The following is a 6,042-nucleotide window of genomic DNA, read 5'->3' as shown; positions in this document are numbered from 1 at the left end:
GATCATGTAAATTTATTGTTATAAATCCGTGTGGAGTAGATTGTGCTTTTGAAAAGAAGTTTTTGAACCTAATCATGTCCATATCCCCACTACACCAAGTCTGATGAATATTTCGCAGAGTATGTGTATCGACTCCATTAAACACAACTAAAATACTACAGTTATCTCTGATCACTTTAGGTATTTGTGTATACAGCTGAGTAACATAAATTACATCAGTATTTTTAAGTCTGCCTCGAGAAAATATTTTAACTGGATTTGATTGTTTGTCCAGCATTACATCATCGTATATTACTAAATTATTAATAAATCCATCGAGGTCATCTCCAGATGGGGATTCATCAATATCGGTGATAAAATCAATAATATCATTACCGTCCTCGTCCAATAATTTTGCATTTGCATTAAAATTTATAAGAACATCGTAGCATCTCTGATCATCTGCGGATGGTGCCACTAAATATAACTTATCCCACTTGAGCCATCTCATTATAAATTAAGCAGTAATTGTGTTTTACCCGATTCAGATAAACCTATTATTATCATTCTGATGGAATTCGGTAATGCTGAAATACGTTTGATTGGTTCGTGTTTTCGTGTCGCTGAGAAATCAATGACATTGTTATACATATATAATAAATAATATGGATTTATATTGTGTTCGATGTAATTTTAGAATAATTAAGTATATTTTCTTGTTTTATTCTCCATTCTCCCCATGATGGATAAGTGCCGATATGTAGTTGTTCTAGCAGTTTTGTAATTTTTTTATTGATATAAAATGAATCCATAGCGACTCTGAGAGCAAGGTCAGAAGCTCTATTTATCATCGAGAACAGATTTATGGAAACGTACGTGAGCATGAAAGATCTTAAATGAGTAAACTGCGGTGACTCACCATCAATATAACTCACATTGTACCTAATTTAGTTCCGTCTGATAAATTAGCATTACTTCGACTTCTAAATGTGTTTCTATTTGTTGTATCAGCAATTATAAATCTAGTTCAGCATCATCTATAATTAATCTTGTATAATGTCTTTTATGATCATATGATCCTCCGTGGATAAATTTACCGATTATTTTGCTGTCAAGATCTTTTGCTATTTTATTCTCAAACGCAGTCATATCAGGATTTTCATCATGATAATATTTCTTTTGTTGTGGAAACCAAACTTCTTTCTGCGGACGATATGATATAATTGCTTCACTTACAATCAACGATATCAGTATTTTTACATCGAGCATATATCGTAAAAATACTGTTGGTACCCATTTGTTTTCTGAAAAATGTTTGCCAGACCAGACATAACAAATCGGATAAGATTTTCAGCAAACTTAAATGACTCGATACAAGAGAATCCAGTCAGGTCAAAATCTGGTAATGTTCCATTTATCGATACTCTGGTCATCTCGTGTTTGGATGCCAAAATTGCTCAAAATACTTAGAACACTCTCCCATACCAAGAAAACTTCCGGGATAACATGCAATCATATAACTGAAATAAAATCCCTATAATCGTATTTAATATTCCATAATCCACCGTGTCCGTATTCGACACAGCTGCATTGTATTTTTTCAAGAAATCCAATCGTGTTGGTTTCCACGAATTTGTCTCTCTAGCAAAATGAGCAGCAACTTACGGAACCGTAAAACAATTACTCATTAGTTGTTCAGCATCGTCATGGGTATATTTCAGCGCAAGATTTTTCATTTCTTCATGGTGAGATTCTGTGCGATAAATATCTCCATTAGGCCGAAGAATTTGATCATAGTTTCCATTTTCGGAACTCTGAAACAGCCAAACGGATACAGGATCATTCTTAGTAATTTCGTTAATAAAATTAAATATATCTCCGTGATAAAATTTAACAATTCGATTTCGTGGAAATATTGTTACGTCATTAGTCCACGCATGCGCATTATGGTCAATAATTTCAATCGAAGCTCCTCTCGATTTATACTTTGATTCGTATAAAATCTCTCATGTTATTGTTCTTATGATATTGGGAATTTAATTTTCTTTCGTAATTCAGCAACATCATTTATTGTAGCTCCTTTATCCTTGACTGATTTAGCCCATTCGTTTATTTTTTCACGTCGCTGATCCGTTAGTTTACTTCTACGTATCGCGTTTGTAAAATGTTCCGTTACTCGTTCGGCTACACAATTTATTTTTGAAAATTTCAGCGGGTTTTAGATTATTAACGCTGGTTTTATCATTTATCGGATAAATTCCTTAAATAACCGCGCTTGCAGGATGCTCTCTTTCATAATACAGTTCGTCAATACAAGTCAACATTCCTGGTTTGGAATTTTTACTTAATACGGCGATTTTTTCATTATGAAAGACAGGGACACGTTTGTCACGGATAATCCAACTATCATCTACTTCCTTAATAAACTTTACTCTGAAAAAATATCTTCGGCTGTCGAGATAATTAATAATCGTCGCAGCTCGTTGGTCGTTCATTGTAGCATCGACACCATCGTTGTTGTGTATTTTTTTTAAACGTTGACCACACTTGAGTTGCGCCAACTTCACGAAATTCTCTTTTAGCATTACGAATGCTTTTAATCAAAGTTTTCGTCGGATCAACCAGAGCTCGTCTTCGTTTGTCAGTGGTTCTTTTATCAATATCGAATCGATAATCAGAAGGCTAATTTTAATTGCGGATAATAACTCATCCAAATGCAAAAGTACTTTGTCCATATGACTTCGTTTTCATAGTGGGAATAATGAGTATACGATTGTCAGAAGAGGAGCGTAAGTATCTTGCTGGTGTGTACACATAGGTGAGGTCAGATAGGTTTACTGGACTGGAGTCAGTCAGTGAAATGTAGCACAGAGAACAAATTGTGTTTGATTCTGGATCGAATGGATAGCCAGTGTAGGGTACAGAGCAGCGGGGAGGTGTGCTCTGATCGTGGTACTGTAAGTATGATCCGAGCAGCTGTGTGTTGAACTTTTTGAAGTTTCTGAAGTAGAAATTGAGATGAACCAGACAAAACTGAGTTACAATAGTCCAGTCTTGAAAGTACTAATGAACATACAAGTGTTTTAGTGACATCAACTGAAAGATATTTGCGAATGGATCTGATCCGTCTCAGCTCAAAATACGCAGCCTTGCATATGTTCATGACATGTTGGTACAACGTGAGAGTACTATCCAGAGTGACACCTAGGTTTCGTACTGACTGTGAATTTAATGTTAGTGTTACTGATATTTATGACTCAACAATGTTTGGAAAGTTTTCATTGATAAGATCGTTGGGTGATATTATTAGTTGGTCGGTATTAAATTCTGGTATTACAAAGTTTAATAGACTTTCCTCGGTTATTTTATAATAATTAAGAAACAGCTGTTTAAGACGTACTCTTTGATACGTATGTCCTTTTCCAAAATTACAGATTCAATCATAACTGAATTGACGTGTGCAAGATCTGATATAGTTTGATTTAGATGTTGCATCGTTTTAATGATTTGTTGTTTGACGTCGTTATTGTAATAATGTGTGATACTGGAAAATAAAGTTCATAGATTTGTTAACGTAGTTTGATGTTCATTTTTAACTCTATCAGCACATAAATTAAAAACTTTCTTTTTGGTATTTTAATATAATCTTTAACAGTAAATAATTTTGTAAATCCAGGAATAGCAGGAATTGAAATATAATTACCGGCCCCAGAAATAATTATTTTTTCTGGTGGTTTCAGAGAAATTTTCTAACATAATCAACTGAATAATACACCCTCTTCCATCGATACTCATTTCGATATTTCGGAGTTGTTATAAAAAAATTCGTTAGTAGAAAAATCATCTCGTATTGGTTCTGATATGTTTTGATATTCTAGCGGAATTTCTGGCCATCCTAAAACACGTCGGATTGATGAAGAATAAATATCAACGACGTACTCTTGCGAATTTATTTCTATCGCAGCTGATAATGTTGGTTCGTGAACTTTTATAGCTATTTTGGGTTCTCTTCATTATATATTTTTTCCTGCAAAACAATTCATCATTGATTTGTTCACTTTGATAATTACCTGTTGGAATCCCTACAACTTGCCAATCAGGAGTTCCATTATCTTTATTCTTATTTGCAAAAACAAGCGAATTATTTGCTGGTAATCCACTGAATGATTTTGATCTACTATTTTTACCAACCAACTATGATATACTCGTAATTGTGCAAGCGCTGTTTCTTTCTCTGGAATCGCAGTTGGAAAGTTAACACTAAATTCTGAATTAGTTGAACTTAACGATATCATCGTTGTTTTTTGACGGACTTGTATTAACGACATTGTGTTGTAGTAATTCGTTCGGGGTTTAAATATTTATTATCTTTCATCGTAAGTCGCAGCCATATCTATTAACTCAGAATGATCTGCATTCCTGATAGTTTCTAAACGATCAGGTGTAAATCTATTTATGACAAAAGATTCAAAATCATCTACAGGTTGTTCTTGTTTAGGTCTAGGAGACTGAGGTTGTAATTGTTTTTGTTGTTGTTGTTTTTGTTGTTGTTGAGGAAGTTGAGGAAGTTGTCGTGGTCGAGGAGATTGTGGTTGAGCTTCAGTCGCAATTTGTAATTATTTTTATGTTGTTCTCTTTTTCTTACTTCTTCTTTAAATTTTGAAAATCAGGATCATCAGCTCTGAGAGAATCTTGATTACAAAAGATGAGATATACATCTCTAACCCTATCATATTTTGTCCTAGATTCAGCATATTTCGTTCTTACATATTTACATATATTTTCATATTTTTCAGCAATATCATAAACTTGTTCTGCTCTTGCATTCTCGATAGCCTTAAAACCTTTCTTCTAAGTTGTTGCCCTATCGCTAAATATTTATTTATTTCACTTATGTATGCAATATAATCATAAGTACTTGTCCTAACTTGCTAACCTCCTTTGCTTATTCGAAATATCTAATTGTACCAAGTGTCTCTTGAAACCGGCTTATTAACATATTCAGGTTTAAAAATCTTTCTCTATAACTATAACTCTCAGCAGCAAATGCATCTAAATCTGCAGCTTTTTGATGATTTTTTATTACCCTATTATTATCTTTAGTAAATTTATCAAGCACTTCAACTTTTTCTTTTCTTGTTCTTGGTTTTGGTTCTTCACCAACAGTGCCTTCAAGTTCTTCTTCAAGTTGGGTAGGTGGAGGTTGAGCGGCAGCTATAGCTGAAGATCTTTTAAAATCTTTTTTGTCTGTTTGGTTCTTTCTGCTATCTTTTCAGTTTGCTCAGCAGTTTGTTTTAATGTTGGAAGAAGCCTTTCAGTAGCTCCTGCAACTCTTTCATTAACTTTTGTAACAGGTTTAAAAAAATCTTTTTTATCTTCTGCATATTCAACGTGTGCTTCTTGTCGTTCATGCAGTTTTTGTTTGAGAGCATCACGAACAGGAAGATATCTTCTAATTGCTTCTAATCTTTCTCTAGCTAGTCTACTAGTGTAAGATTCCATTATTGAGGTGTGACCTCAATGAAACGTCCGGCGGAGAAATGAACGCACATACAAATTTAGAATAACACGAATTTCAAAGGTAAAGTAACAAAAAAAAAATAACCCAATTAGAGAAACTCTAGGTAAGTTAGAGGCTTCGGTTTGGCGTTATTGACCTTATATTCTTTATTTTTTTCATATGAGGTTTAATTTTTCAAAAATGACGTTCTAGCAGAAGGTCTGTTCACCTCCTCTGCTCTCTCTCTCTCTCTCTCTCTCTCTCTCTCTCTCTCTCTCTCTCTCTCATTTTCTCTTATGCAACATAAAAAACTGAGATAAATCCGATTTTTCACCAATGCCTGTACTAGCGCTTAAGACTTTAACAGCTATCAAACCTATGAAGAGATATGAACAACAGATACAGATAAAACAACTTAAGTATTCAAAGTTTGGTTTTGTGGGGTTGGGTTTGGTTTAATTCATTTTGCAGCACATGATAGGCTATATACAGCGGCTAGTAGATGTGGTGGGGGAAGACCCGCTGACCTAAGCAACTGGCAAACATTCTCATTTTCCCATGTT

The sequence above is a fragment of the Sinohyriopsis cumingii genome, chromosome 7, assembly GCF_028554795.1.
Source record: "Sinohyriopsis cumingii isolate HCF-2022 chromosome 7, ASM2855479v2, whole genome shotgun sequence".
Classification (NCBI taxonomy): Eukaryota; Metazoa; Mollusca; class Bivalvia; order Unionida; family Unionidae; genus Sinohyriopsis; species Sinohyriopsis cumingii.
Note: the sequence above shows the minus strand (reverse complement) of the source record.